We start from the raw sequence: 16,778 nt of genomic DNA, 5'->3' as shown, positions 1-16,778 counted from the left end.
AAAACTATGTAATTGTTTAGAGTCACCAGGAGTCAAGCTCAACTTGAAGAGACTTCAGTTTCCTTTGCTCCTGAACCCCTCCCTCTCTGTCCAGGCATACTCACGGGATTTAGTGTAGCTCAGGTATGTGTGCAGAGTATTTCTGCTTTCATCTGAATCCTGAAAAGCTATATAAAATAATCCAAAGGCAGGTGCTCATCAAAATCTAAACTTTAACTTAGAGTAGTTGATTCACATGTCTGTAAATTCGCTCAAATGAGAGTTCGTCAATGTGAAGTGCCTAAACTATTATCAACTTAATCAACAGGCACTGAATAATTTTTTTTTTACAAATGATACTTCATTTAGAATTGTTAAGAGCTTTCTTATGGTGAAAGATTTTATTCAGCCTATTTTGCAGCAAAAAGGCCTACTTCGTACCTTTAACCTCTTGAAAAATCTTCTTCACTCTCATTAGTTCTATGGATCATTTTTTCAAAAAATATTCCTTTCAAACTCTTGATTTGAATTTAGAACATACTAAACATGTCAAGGATTTGTTTATGGAGTAACTATGCAGGTCACTGCATTCCAAGCAATACTATATTAACCTGTCTACAAAATTCATGTAATATGAACAGGCATCATAAAGGCATCTCGTATTTCAACTATCAGTTTAGGAAAATATTGATAAATAGGTTTCCTGAAGTTCTGGAATATGGATATATATGTCAGGATATTGGCAGACTACCAACAAATTTAATTTATTAATTTTTTAAAAATGCCTAGTTGAGGAGTGAACTAAAAAGGTACTAACAATTTTTTAAAAATTATTATTATTATCAAAGACAGGTGGAAAAGGGAGGGGAAAAAGATTTGGGGATTATAAAATAATCTAGTATAGTATAATTGCAATGAAATCCCATTTGATCAATGTAAATAAAACAGTAAAATACTTAAAACTAGTTAACATACGCTAAATTGTCCCTGCTTAATCATTTGACATCTGCCTCAGTCAATTACAACATTTTGAAGATTCATTTAAAAAGTATTTATGAAAGGCCTCTTAATTTTAAAATCAGAATCGTGCCCAGTTTTTGGATATGACAAGTTATGAACATGAGATCATTCTCTGCTCCCATCCAACAATACTGTTTCCACATGATGGCAGGAAGGATGATCAGGGGACCAAAAAATAAGTCCCAGGAGGAAAGATGGATGAAATTGGTAATGCTTAGAGTTCAGGGCACTTTTCAAACACTTGAAAGAAGGTCACACAAAAGGAGAACTAATAATGGGTTTAAGTCAGGCGTGTCAAACCCATGGCCCATGGGCCGCATGCAGCCCTGAACGCGCCCCCCCCAAATTGTAAACTTTTAACATTGTTTTGCGATTTTTTTCATGACTCGATCGCACAGTGCTCGAGCACAGACTGCGTAGGTAGAAACAACGGAACACTGTGTAGGGGAGGGGGCAGTGCTAACATCGCTGCCACCTGCTACACACATCAGCTTGTGGCCACTTGGTGTTATATATTGTATTTCAACCCACCTACACGTGTCCTGTGACGACAGGCGCTTGTTGTTATTATTAAGTAGGCATGTAAGTTTTCTTATTTGATTATTAAACTTTGCTTTATTTGCCTACCTAACAATTTACGATGGGCTTGTTGTGTTATTTCTTTAAAAATATATATTTATTCCTAAATAAATTTATTCCAGCATGGCTTCAACGTCGTTTCAACAGAAAACAGAACCTAAAAAAGAAAAAGAAAAATCGTGGATGAAGGAAGAGTATTCAATGAGAAATGGACAGATGAGTACTTTTTTGTTGAGACAAATACTAAGGCACTATGCTTAATTTGTAGGGGAAATGTGTCCGTTTTCAAAGACTACAATTTGAAAAGGCATTATATGGAAAAACATGCTGCCAAATTTGAAGTGAATCAAGGAATTTGTTGTAAAGACAAATTAGCAGAACTGAAAAAAAATCTGTTGTCTCAACAATTTTTCATTAAAAAGTCACAACTCAAAAAGAATTTTATTATAAAAGCTAGTTATTTGGTAGCAAATCTGATTGCAAAAAAATCAAAACCATTTACCGATGGTGAGTTTATTAAGCAATGTATAGAAAGCATGGCAGATATAACTTGTCCAGATAAAAAAGCAATTTTTCTAAAATCAGTTTGTCTCACCAGACTACAGCCAGGCAAACTGAAGTAATAGGAAAATCTATCAAAGGGGTTTGAAGAGTAAAATTTTATGCTTTGGCGATGGATGAAAGTACTGATGCTACAGATACGGCTCAACTTGCCATTTTTATTAGAGGTATTGATAACGAATATAATGTCACTGAAGAAATGGCTTCTTTGGTGCCATTAAAAGACACAACTAAACCTCTTGATTTGTACGAAGCAGTAAAAATGACATTAAAGCAATTTTCTTTAACCATTGTCAACATAACTGGTATATCTACTGATGGCACCCTGGCAATGGTTGGTAAGTGAGGGACTTACAAAATTGATAGAAGACGATGCAAGTGCTGCCGACATCTCACATTTGATGAAGTATCACCGCATTCTACATCAAGAAAATTTATGCACGAAAGCTTTAAAAATGGATAGTCATTCAAATTGTCATAAAAGCAGTGAATTTCATAAGGGCCAAGGGATTGAATCATCGCCAATTCCAGGAGTTCCTTAAAAGTATGGATGCTGATTATGGGGACATCATTTACTTTTCTGAAGTATGGTGGCTAAGTTGGGGTAAAATACTGAAAAGATTTTATGATTTGTGAAATGAAATCAAGTCATTTATGGAATCAAAAAGAAAATTTGTGCCAGAACTTGAAGATGAAAAATGGCTCACAGATTTAGCATTTTTGGTGGATTTGACCACTCATTTAAATGAGTTAAACATGTGTCTTCAAGGTGAAAATCAACTTATCACTGCAATGGTTCAAACAATAACAGCGTTTGAGATGGAATTTATAGTATGGCAAGCTCATGTTATGGAAAATAATTTTATACATTTTAATATGTTGGCTGAACACAGTCCTGTGAACAGCGAGAAATATGCAGCCTTGCTTTTCTGTCTGATATAGGAATTTGAGAACAGGTTTCAAGATTTCTGGAAAAATCATCAATATTTTGGTATATTTTCGACTCCATTTTCAGCTGACATAACTACATTACCTCTGAATTTTCAAATGGAATGCATAGAGTTGCAATCAGAGACTCAAAGAAAAATTTGTATATGTCTCTCTACTGGACTTTTATAAGACCTATCTTCCATGAGAAAAATATCCCTTGCTTCACAATCACGCCTTATTCATGACATCGCTTTTTGGCAGCACGTACATTTTGGAGCAACTATTTTCAAGGATGAAGCACACGAAGGGTAAAATTAGAATTAAAGTTTCTGATGAGCACCTTGAGAACTCACTGAGAATTGCAACCACTTTCATTGAACCAGACATTGATGATTAGTTTCACAAGAACAAGGTCAAATATCCCACTAGTTTTATGCTGCCCTCTTTTTAAAAAATTTATAATTAAAAATATAAAAAATAAATGAAGTTTTATTACGTATATACATTAACTATATTATATATTTTATGTGTGGCCCAAGACAATTCCTCTTCACTCAGTGTGGCCTGGGGAAGCCAAAAGGTTGGAGACCCATGGTTTAAGTTATGGGAAAGCAGTTTCTGGTTAAATGTCAGAAAATTTTGGCAAGGGGACTAATTGCCCAGGGGCTCTCCTACCCTGGATGACGTCAAGCAGAGACTGGGAAGACTTCTACAGAAGACGCTTTAATGTGGATTCCTGCAGCAAGCAGCAGTTTGGAGTTGATGAAATTGGCTGCTTCATGATTCTATGAATCTCTGCATTACAAAACATTAGGCATACTGACAGACATGAATCTATTACTACCAATGATCTGGAAAATCTGACACTTAAAATGCATGTTTGGAACGCTTAAATCCTTTTTTGGATTTTGAAGGATATTTCTGCCTTCTTGAATATTGCTACCGCTGTGGGGACATGCAATTTTTTAATGGAATACAGTGTTTGCCACCTCCAGTTTTTACTGCGCAGACAATGGTACTATTGCATTAATTTTATCTCTAGTTCCTGTACAAAAGCACCAACTAGTCTTTATTAAAGAACCATTGACCTCTTGCTGGTCTGTTTCATGACTGCACAATGTGTCCCTGACAACATTCTGAAATTGTCTGAAAGTTTACTTATACCTCCACATAAATCCATTGTCAAATCTATTTCTTCTGGACATTTGGCTATATAAAATAAGTATCAATGTTTAAGTAGGATTTTTAAAAAGGAACCCTTGTAATACATAATACAATGATACAAATAATACTGATTATTTGCACCCCAAATGTGCTTCTACAAAAAAAGACAGGGACTTTATCTACTCTAGGTACATAGGTCGCAAACTACTATGTAAGAAACTGTAGTCAGAAGTGGCAATGGTGTTTTGTTGGTCAATGTTAAGGGCAGATTCGCTGAATTTAAGAAGCTCAGAATACTCTGAGTTAAAAAAAAATCCAGTAATCCAGTGACACAATTTTGAACTGGCAGCACTTAGATTTGGTTTCTAGAAATGTTGTATATTACATTTATATTCATCCAATAAATAAGTGTGTTTGGAGAGGCATTACTTGCCATAGTAAAATGGACATTAATATGAATTCATATAGACTCAGCTTAATACTCAAGTATTAGTAGTTGGGGGCAGATTGCCTTGATATGAACACAAAGTTGCACGTTCTATCTGAAATGCTCAGTTAATAGCATGGATTGAGAGAAAGTGAGAAGCTCAAAGTCACACAATAAGTTTCCCCAGCTATTTGTAGATTTCAAGTTCATCATCCAGCTCCCTACATGTGACATGATATTGCCTTAGTTTATGGTTGCCACAGTATAGGAAATAATCACATTGTCATTCCATTGTAGGAGCGGCTAGAAAACTAAAAATGGTTGAGATACCTCAAACAGACTGTAAAAAACATTAGAGATATCTACACTCCGTTGATTGTGGCCTGCCTAGCTCGTTAAAGGTCTCTCTAGGACTGAATTATTTTCCTAATTTTTACTCTGTCATCTCCTATAACTATTTGGTTTATGAACACATATCAAGTTCAGCTGTATCAATGAATCCCATCTGTTTTTAGATCTTAACAATGGAAATAAAAAACATAACAAACCTGCCAAGATCTATAGTGAGGATTCTTAGTTTAATCCTGCTGAAACCCAAGTTCATGATCACAAAGAATTATGGTGTTTGCTTCTCCTCCCAGCTTTCCACAAAGAGACTGAAATTTCCATATAGAGAGGGGAGAGGAGGGATATCCCATTTATAATCATTAAGCGAGTTGTACAGCCAAATTTTACAATTTAGCCTGAGGAAAGTGCTTTGCTACAAACAAATAAAGAAGAAGCACTTGAATTAATAATAATATCTAATAAAAACCCAAATCCCACATTTTCAATTTTTCTTCTGGAAGAGAACCCCCAGTAAAATCTTACCTAATCTGTAAACCTGAAAAGAGGACCTAAAAACAAAAGAAGAAAAATTGATGGCTTTCAGTTGTACAAAATTTACTAATCACTGTTTCAAGTCAGAAAATTTTCAGGCTAGATTTATTTATTTATTTTTTATTCATCACATTTATATGGCTGCCCATCTCACGAAAAAGATTGCAGAGAACGCTCTTGAATTACCAAATCAAAATTTCCTCTGATGTTAGCAGGTGGACAGTTGCTTTCAACTGCATGCTTGAAGTCAAATGTGCAGGGAAGGTGTCAGGCTAATAATCGAAGAAGCAAAACATCACTGATGATACAGGAATTACCTGAAATGGCACATAGGAAACTCCTTCAAAATTCAGTCAACTATTAGTCCTCAACAGCCCGCTTGTACAGAGACCATTCCAGACCTACTCTGTAAGAGTACACAACTTGTTTGAGATTGAGGGGCATACCTGCTTTTGGCAGAATGCTGCAAAAATGGGTAAGGCCAGGACAGAAGTTAATTTGACTTAATTTCTTCTATATTTAATGAACACGTATGTGATATTCAATTGATTACTACTATTAGAGGTATGCAAAATGCTTCAGGACCCACCATGGAACAGAGTGACTTTGACCCTACTGGAATTATTCTGATCATAAAGTGGGTTATTCTGACCTTGGAATGTTAAAACATTCCAGTAAGGTCAGAAAATATTCTTCATGCCTCTATTAAACATGAATTATATAGTATATATTACATATTTAATATGGATTAATATATTTAATAGTCTTCTCCACTTATTTACAGTTTTGGCAGCTTTTGAAGATCTCTGTGATGCAGCTATGGCACTGCAGACTGCGCATATGAGAGATCTGGGGAAGCTGGAAGGCAGCTGACATAGTACATCTGCTGGGTGTGGGGGAACGGTTTCAAAGAGATTCCATCACCTCCTCACACTATAACTGAGGGTAGGAAATTCTTCTTATCATTTTCAAGGTTCTGAATTTATCCCAGGCTAGGATTAAAGAGACCGTCCTGAAATTTGTGTTCTTGTACACTTGGTCTTGATAGTGCAATTCTGGTTTCACTGCTGCTTGGTATCTTCATGTAAAGATATGTCCAAATAGACCGTGTGTAATGGTTGCCTATTGTAAAACACCATCAGACTCGTAAGTAGCAATTCAAAGATATCTGATTTATTAAAGAACAGTAAGCAGGATCACAGAGAAAGCTGAGAATGATGAAAGTGTGCCAAATTCAAACTAAAAACCCTCAGTGCAAATGAAATCCCTCCCCCTGTAGAATCTTCTCAAGTCCACAAACCCAGATGCTCCTAACGGTTTCTGATGGTCTGCGGGAAAAGTCCTTGAGCGAAGAAAATAATTTATTTATATATTATATAATAAATACACATTCCATTGTACTGATTTCACATACAGAGCTTGGTGCAAGATTTCACAGCGGCTCCCTCCCAAACAGAAATGCGCATCAGCGCCATGGCATGTGAAACGTTACGATGTATAAACAACATTGAAACAGTGAACATGACACCGTAGAGCAGTGGAAGGAGGAAGCATGGTAAGAGGGGTAGAGTGGGAATATTTTTTTTAATTACTTATTCCCCAATCCACTGGGAAGGTTTATACCAGCTGTTGGGCTACTCTAAATACAGTATATTCCCTCCTATTGCTTTTCATAAAAGAGAGAATAGCCAAGGTAGTTTTTTTTCCCCCACTCTCTCCTTGCCAAAATGACAGAAGAGCATTGATTCGTCATAGCATTTTGATGTGATGGACCAATTAGATTTTTCTATGCATTTCTTCTAATTATAGAAGTGATCCTTGTAAAGATCCTTGCAACTTTGCACAGCTGAGGTGAATATGGAAGAAGAGGATGCTGCTTTTATTTGTCATCTGAACGGTAAGGGTATTTTAGATAATGAACTTCAAATATAATTGTAATAGCTGAAAACTTCCATTATACATTTTACTAAATTTTAGAAAAAATGTGGTTCACAAAATGCATTGCAGTCTTCTGCTTACCCAGACAGACACTTGGGGAAAGTGGTTTATTAAGGTATACCAGTCAGGACATGCTTATTACTAGTTGAGATAGAGTGGCATTCTTTTTGCAGCATTTTGACAAGCAAACAAATCTTCCCCTTCTTTCAGAATGAAGATTCTGAGTACAACAGAGGGGGTCCCAGTGATGGTTAGCTGACTATCCTTTGAAGAAACAGTCAGAAACACTCTAACCCAGGAGAACCACACTGGCACTCAGTCCGGGGTTAGGAGGGGACGTGACAGGCAGCTCTGGTAAAGCTCCCGTGAGCTTCCAAACTTCTTAAGGAAGAACACAAAGAGCCATATTGTACTGACAGGAGAAGATGGATTAGGGCAGGGTTCCTCAACCTTGGCAACTCTAAGCTGTGCGGACTTCAACTCCCAGAATTCCCCAGCCAGCATGCTATTATGTGTATCTTTTGACTGGCACCAAATTTTGGACACCTTCATTTAGTATAAATTATCCTTCCCAGGTCCTTTTGATGCATTTGTATATAACCCCTTTGGGATGATGATGATGATGATGATGATCCTGCTAGGTAATGCTCTCACCTCCTATTTTTCCCACAATAACACCCCCATGAGATAGGTTGGGCTGAGAGAGAGTGACTGGCCCAAAGTCACCCATCTGGCTTTCACGTTTACAGGAGACTAGAACTCATGGCCTCCTGGTTTCTTTAACTACTGCACCAAACTGGCTCTTTATTTTGGTATAATATCCTTGGACTATCTGGAGTGTAAAATACATCAGATATATCCATTCAAAAAATGTGATGCTTTACTTAATGAAAGTCACATTTAGATTCTTTTTCTCATTCCAGATGGGAGCTATGCGGTAATCCAGACCTTAAAAATGATAAAAATATATATGAGAAGCCTTTACATATATAAATTTTGTTGTTGTTGTATTGCTTTGTTTTTATTTTTGTGATTCATTTCGTTTTTCTCTTTGTTCTGTTTTATTCAGTAAAGCAATTTAAAAAAAAGTATTGCCAGCATGGCATTACAGTGATGAATTCATAGATCTCAGTGAAGCTTTGTCTTCTATAACTACAAGTGCAACTAGCAGTAGCACTCCCCTGAAAAGCAGAAAACAGAAGGACATGATTTTAACTAGTCTAACCAACCCCACAGGAAGGTTCAAGGGAGGTGGGACTGTTATGTATGTTGCCTTTTGCTCCTGGAAAACCTCACAAATCAATCTTGTAAATAAATAATGCTTGCAAACCATATAGTAAATCTAAGAAGTGGGAGGAGTACAACTTTAAAAAACTGAATCCAGTGCTACTAAAAGAGAAATAGTTCATAAATTAGGTGTAAAAATGTCATTTTTTGCAAGCACCTGACCTGGCTGACTTTGTCTGACTTTGTCTGGACTGGGAAGCCACGCAGGTTTGGGCCTGGTTAGTATTTGGACTTGGAAGTAAAAAAAAAATCTAGATGAAGTATACATAGGTAAACTATTTGCATCTTGTTCCCACAAAAACTTTATGGTGCTATTTGTGCAGTATCAGGAGTTGAGCTTCACTCAAGGGCATCTTTATCTTTTTACCTTGTCAAACCTAGGTCAGTTTTTCCTACATGAAAAAGAATTTTTGACTGATGCAATCTGTAGGATAAAAAGATACGGGCTGAGGTTTCAATTGGTGTAACAACCACCAAAATATCTCTTATTCCAAAATACAGGAATGTATTGATTTCTGGGAGATAAGGTCACATGTTTCTTATCTCAAATAGCCAGCAAAAATTTTAACAGTTGGTATAAATTACAGTTTGTTTCTTACTTTGGATATTCAAACCTTCTGCAGATTATTAGCAGGAATTTTAGGGGCTTCCAAAGAATAATCTCCTACTGGCAAAGTCCATTAAAATTTACTTAGCATTTTCCCCAGGCTAGATAAAGGAGTTGCACATTGTATTATCAACTTGTTCTTCATATATTTCTTTTGCAATCTTTCTTTAATTGTCATTGAGAATGAGAATTCAATGAGAAGACTGCTATGTCCACAGAGAACACAGAGGAAGTATCAAAAATTGATTAGTAACTTTTATGGCTGCACAAATTTTCAGGTTTGAAAACAAAAAGGTCCTTTGGAGTACATGTGGGTACATGTGCACATTTTTCTGCAACTCCTTAATCCAAATGCATTTTTTCTCAGGATTTCATTGCAGCTGCACATTCCTGGGAAAAGTTGCAGCTGCTTTACAGAGCTGTAGATTGCCCTTGCTACATGAGTACCCCTGTATGCTCCAAAAGACATTTTTGCTTTTAAATCTGATGCATTGCACAATCACGGTAACTACAAATAGGTATGTGGGGATGAGTATTAGCATGAGATGGAGCTATCCAAGAATTATTTGTTTTTTAAAGCAAGGAAAGCAGTTGACCTTTTGGCCTGACATTCAAAATGTCTTGAATAACCCAGCTGCTAGGTGGTATCTCTTCCCTATGAAAAAGGAGTTAAGACATAATATTGGGTAGAGAATTGGAGCAGAAATAACAAGAGATAAGAATGATTTACAGAGAACATTCACAAGTGGCCTATGGAATATTCTGAATGGAGTTTTCAAAGGTTAATAAAAGAACTCCAAACAGCTAACAACAATCTTGCAAAGTAGAAGTGTGAACCAAAAACTTGTACATTAAGCTTAATTACGTTCAGAAGATAATTCAGTCTTCACACAGTAGTTAGATGAAGAGAGAAAAAAAAGGTAGCCTACATTTATTCAGTAGATCTGCATACAAGTAGCTTCATAGTAGAAAGCACTTATTCATCAATGGGTCTTTGTAGACACTTTTTATGGAAATAGGAAGTCTGCATGCAGGCAAGATGAGAGGACAAGAGCTGCATTCTGCAGCACCTCCTGCTTGCAGGTGTGCCCAAGAGGTAATGGAGATTGTAAATCCCCAAACCCAAGAAGAAGGAAGTGGAAATCAGGTGACCCATGTGACATCCCACAAGCACAATAGAGATGTGTTTACTAAAAAGACCCCCTTATGCTTATGAGACAATGCTGAGTTGACCCCTGATAATTCGAACAATGAAAACATCCCTTGTCCAGAATCTTCCGGCTGTCCCAAGATTTTTTTTCAAAGACTGCTGATCCACATGGACTGGTAGGAATTCTGGATAAAGTCTCTTACCATTATACCACTATATTTATTGCTCCATTTTAAGAATTAAAAGTCCATTATTAAAAGGGTTATATAGAGCTCATTTGTCTGCACATTTCTGTCTGCCTTTTTGTCAGGCTCTGCCTGCTACCCAGTAAAAACACAGACGCTAGTGTAGGCTTAGGTTCTGGTTTTATTTGAGTAACAGTATGTGTGTCCTTTAAGAAAGCTGAGAGTGAGTGGAGCGCGCCGGAACGGGATTTAAATAGCCTGCGCTGGTCAGCGCTCCACCCCTCCTTACTCCAGGTGCGCCCCCGAGCCCCGCCGGTTCCGTCGTCGGTAGGTGAGGGGTTGTGGAGCCCCTCCTGTGCTCTGGGCGTTTCCTCGATTGCTTCCCTGGCCGGTGATGGTTCATTGCCGGGCGATCAGGTTCGTAATCTCTTTGACAGCTCAGGCGCGCCTCTTGGTCTGGTCTTGTCAATTACCTTCTTTGCAACATTGTATCTTTCTCTTCCATGCCGCCGGCTAGAGTTGATACTTTGTTGCCAGCACCTGTTGCTCTCTTTTGTTACCTAGTTGCCTTTTCCCTTAATCCGCCAGGGACCCATTTCCCTGCATTGTCATGCGAGCCGTTGCGATGTCACAAGCATCGCAACGGTGATCATGACACTTTTTTATAAAGAAGAGCAGAATGAAGATTATGTGATTAGGTCAAGTTTTCCAAGTCAGCATGGCCAGGTAGGGACACATATTTGTAATGAATAACAGTGCAATGTATCTCAACAGATGCAAACAAAAGCTCAGATTTAGCTTCTTATTCTTAACCATGAAGAATTGAGATTGTATCCAGCATAATCCATTAAAATGTGGTTCCTACAACCTTGGATATTATGCTTGGTATTAAGAATAGACATCTGCACTGATGTCGGTGAAGGAACATCAGAGTTTACTGATCTGTTACAGGACAGTATCAGGTCTACAGCTCCCCCTCCCCCACCAAATTTCTCTTTTCTGTTTAATGTACTGTAAAAGTAAAACAGTTTGTGGCTTTATTGCTTGATTTAAGACATGCTTTCATAGGGTTTGCATATACTCAGGAGTGCTGAGTTAATGAAATCAGAATTCAGTTTATTGAGAATGTCAGCTATTTATTTATTTAGATGGTAAGCTCCTAAACTTAATGGTTGGGCTAGGGTTAGACCTGTCTGGAAGATGTGAAGAATGGCTGCTGAAATCTCAGTCACCAAAGGGGTGACTGAATGCCATTTAAAGTGCGCTGGGTTGGTATCCTTGCCTCTCTGCCTCATGTTGACAAAACCACATAAAACTGTAAAAATACAGAAAACAATAATTGTACAAGCTTGCAAAATTTATACTAGCCATATATTTCAGTTGGTCTTGATACAGATTTTTATTACCTGCTGACAATCATTATTTCCTTAAGTGTTGGTATAATTTCATAACATGTTCAAAGTGAAGAATATCTGCATTCTGTAAGCGTCAAGATTATCATATTGTAGATGCTGAAAGATGGTAACTTGTTCTTATTTAGTGAGTTACAGAGCAGAAATAAGACAGAAATCAGGGACGGCCTCCTCTATTTACCAAATACAAGAAATAGGTAATCGCTTACATGCATTATTTAACTGAAATGTCTGCAGTATTTTAGGCCTTTTGCTGCCAGGAGGGAGAGATCAAAGGCTTTGATTACCTGATATTTTTCTTTCTTTGAAAGATTTTGTTTACTTGCATGCAGACAGAAGGTATTTGGAGACTTAGCTCTAAGTAGACCAGAACTTTTTCACTTTGAAGCCAACTTAATGAGCAAGGGAACCTTTCATTTCAAGCTCCCTTCATTTAAATGCTTGCTTCTGTATCTGCATTTTGGCTTTCCAAAAGTCACAGGATTTGATGTCCAGGTATCTCTGATCTTTGGTGAGATGTAGCTGTCTTATGTCTCAACTCTAATAATAGAATTGTTAAGCATGACTCAGTTTTGGAGCCTCTTGTCTACCTGAGTAGCCTTAATGTAAGTTCACATTATAATTTACCTTAAGTAAGGACTGGAGGAAAAAGACATTAAAATTACAACTTTGAAATAACGTCTCCAACGGTGAGACCATCAGCCTATAACTATAAAGTAGAACTTAAGGATATATCAGTAAGATTGCAGGAGTGGTAACCATACATGAAATTATCTAAGAAAAGAAAATGCTCTCTCTAGTTGAGCTCCTAGTGACTATAGTTTATGCAGTTTTCTGGGCAACAATACAGATGTGCTTTGCTATTGTTTTCTTTCTTGTTTTTGGCTTGCCAGTTTAGGCTATAGTTCTGGAATTCCTGGTTGCCTCTCACCTAACTACTAACCAGGTTTGAGCCTGTTTATAACTTTTTCTAAAGCCAACCAAGGGGATAATCAGGTATGTTCTATCACTTTCTAAAGCTTAAAATTAAACTAGAAGCTGGAAATTCTGCTTTGCTCTGCATACAGCTTGTTACTTTCCAGGTCAATGCAATATATATATAGTATATGTGTGTGTGTGTGTGTGTGTGTGTGTTGCATATCTTCTTCATTTTTTATAGTACAACTGGCAGTCTTCCATATCTTATAGCTTGTTAACAAATCACCTTATGAGGCACATGAGGTCCCCAATTTATACTGGGCAGTTAAACATTTGGAATTTTGAGGTTTTATTAATGGGAATCTCATAGAAAAGCTGTGAATAGACACGGCTGATCCCAAAACACCTATTTACCAGACAAAACTGGTAAGGTTGATTCCCATCATCCCCTTTAGCTTTGCATGGTGTTGTCTACCACCTCAGCCTGCCTTTCAAGCAAAATACAGGGTCATAATGTCTAGTGAGTTCTGAGGGAGACATTATTGGCCCACAGCTACCACACAGGGGCCCCAGATGTTTGCCAGTTCTGTTTTCCAGTCCTGGAATGGCATCTGAAACAGAGGTGATTTGTTAAGCCTCACTAATGATACACTAATGATAGTTTTAGGACTTCTGGGAGAGGTATGGCGAACTGAAGAAGTCTCCACAAAAGCAGAGCCAATGACTGCAGCAAAGACCAAGAAACCGGTGAGTAGACCAGTTCCTTGGAACCTCTCTGGATAAGGAGAGGATGGGAGATCACTCACATGTGCTCCTGATGGCTGCTCTTCATGAGGACACTGCAGGACAATGGTTTTCCACAGGTTTGAGCACTGGGAGATGAAGGGTTTAGCCATCTTGCTTGCAACTGTGGCAGAGCCTTTTAAAAGGACCCTAAGTTCACAAATCTCATTTTCTAATCACTTTTGGAAATTGCCTATTAACTATTCTAAAGCTATTAGAGACCTTTGGAATGACAGGTTTTAAAAGTCTTCATTGGGTGAGTTTATCTTCCATTCTGAACAAAAGAAAAATTAATTATAAGCTTGAAATAAACGAAGAGCTAAATAAGAATTCGATCTACGAAAATTATAAATGGATTATGGGTCCAGATAAATTTGGAATACTTTTACTTTCTGACTGCTAGTTGGTGTTCATAGATGTGCTCTGCTAGACTTCTGCCTCTCTGTCCTACACAGCGGCTGTTACAGTCCTTACACTGTATGTTGTAGATGACTCCTGTTTTTTCTTCTTGGGTTAGTGAGTATTTTGGTTTACTTAAGATGTTTTGGAGGGCTTTAGTTGGTTTGTGTGCTACGGTGATGCCGTGTGGTTGTAAGAGTCTGTTGGTGGTTTCTGAGATGTCTGTTTGAAAACAACCCACACTTACCAAGTGCTCCATTACCAAAGTAACAACCCAACCTCACAAGAGGAGCTGTGTAAGAACATTATTCAGATAAGTACAAATGCACGGCAGCAACCAAGAACACCAGAAAAAGGAAACAGACCACCTATACAACATCTTCCAACAAAATGGATACCAATGCAACACAAAGTGCCTGACCACTCAACCCACTACTGCATAACCAACACAAGCTATGAAAAGGATAACACTACCATACATCAAAAACATCCCAGAAACTGTAGGACAGACAGGCAGAAGACTAGCAGAGCACATCCATGAATACCAACTAGCAGTCAGAAGACACCATGAAAACTCCTCAATCTCACAACACATGGACAGACTCAACCATAGTTTCAGCTGCGAAGCTGTGAGCATCCTAGACCAAGCCAAATCCAACAACACTAGGGAATTCCTGGAAGCGTGGCATTCAGACAAATCAGCCATCAACAGACACATAAAAATAAACCATATTTACACACCATTCAAAAGAGTCAATAAAAATGCTAAGAAGGGTACCAAAAGACCAGAACACATCCTCTCCAGCAGCCAACACCCAGATAGCAGAGATTAATGCCAGACAAACAATCAAGCAGAAAACAGTACTCTAATCAGGGAACTACCAAGGAAAAAACCATACCCCCAAAACACTAGGGCGATCTACTATATTTAAACAGGAAGCAAACCCCACACTCACTAGCACGAAGATGTTACCAAATTGGTTAATGAAACGTCTGCAAGCAAACAACAAAGCTCAGGGAGCACCAAGGACTTCACAGAATGTAAAGTTGGTTTATTTGATCAAGGTTAAAATAAGACTTTTTGTTTTTTTCAAAGTTCTAGCAAGTCTTTATGGACTTTTTGCTGATACCAGGATTGAAAAGTTGATGTTTTATGGATTTGCTTATATATAAGGGATAGGATATGGGATGAAGAGATATCTGTTTATAACCTTATAAGGGGTGAAGAGTTACTAAATACTTGTTATGGTGAAAGTTGGAAGTCACTTCTTTATATAGTTCCTTTATTTTTCTTTATTATATTCTTCCTTTTCTTTTCCTTCTTTTTCTTTTCTCCTGCACTTTTTCTTTTTTCTCTTCTCTTTCCCTAGGTTTAGTTTGTATTAGTTTTTACTATTGTAATCAAAATTCTTAATAAAAATTATATTAAAAAAACAACACAATGCATGCTTTATAACAGAAGAACACGGATTTAGCCCCTCACATTTTCACTTAAAAGGATCAGGAATTATTCTTCCCAAAATCCTAGACAGCTACTCCCATTCACAGATTTCAAAACTATCTTCATGAACAAATCATATACCATAGAAACAATGACTATATTTTCAGTCACATAGAAATGAATAGCACTCACATCATGTAGGACTGAATAGATTGTCAGTGAGCTCCATGGAATTAATGGGGTGGCTAATGTTGGTTATTAAAAGCCACCAAAGCATGGGGTCGGACAATATAGTTTAACAGAGAAACTTTTGTATCTTTTCTTCTGCCAAGCATTGTACTAATTGATGGTATAACAGATATTCCGCAAAACTAGGATCAGGAATGCAGGATGAAGCAACTGGCTGACTTTGGGCACAGAAACTAAGTAGGGTAGGGTTGGGTCATCTCTACTTTGTACCTGATGGGAGCCAGAGAACTGGCTGAAAAAGGACTGTTGAAAAAGCTATACTTCCTCTTGTAGGTCTCTGGGGCATCTGAATTCCATAGCGACATCTCAATAGATAACAACAGAAGATAATTGTTGCTATAACAACAAGTCACTCATCCTGATTTTTCTTATAGGTGTGATTGGGAAACTGAATTGGAATGATTTCATGGACTTCTCTAACATGGACATAACTGGAATAAAATGAAATAAGAAATCTATTAGCTGAGTCAGTTGCCCTATGAAATTCAGGTGGGATGGAGTCATAGCAATTACAGCAAATCTGCAATAATTTCTAAACAGAACTGTGCTAATATGAGAAGCTTTGCTGGTATGGGGAGAAATTCTATAACCAATATACTTGGAACCACTATCTCTAATTATAGTATCAACATTACCCAACTTGAATCCTTCTTATAAAAACACTGAAATGGAATGACTGAACTTGAGGTAGAAGCCAGCTTTCTTTGTATTTCCTATCAGAGCTTAGATCCATTAAGTACTTTATGCATCCATTTTTCATCCATTTCACTTATGGAAGGGTGCCCAAAGTTATAAACTCCACAAGCTGTTTACCTTTTTTGTGGAGTTTAAAAATTATGACTCTGACAGATGAGTACCTTACTTAGTACA

The 16,778-nt window shown here is 37.5% G+C and overlaps 1 protein-coding gene across 1 annotated transcript in view; it reads right to left on the bottom strand.

The window, feature by feature from the left end:
- Nucleotides 1-16,778, bottom strand: part of SEMA3E (semaphorin 3E) — a 222,878-nt gene that overhangs the window by 106,471 nt on the left and 99,629 nt on the right. The window lies entirely within an intron of this gene.

The sequence above is a fragment of the Candoia aspera genome, chromosome 7, assembly GCF_035149785.1.
Source record: "Candoia aspera isolate rCanAsp1 chromosome 7, rCanAsp1.hap2, whole genome shotgun sequence".
Lineage (NCBI taxonomy): Eukaryota > Metazoa > Chordata > Lepidosauria > Squamata > Boidae > Candoia > Candoia aspera.
The sequence above is the reverse complement of the archived record's forward strand: the minus strand, read 5'-3'. Positions and strand labels throughout refer to the sequence as shown.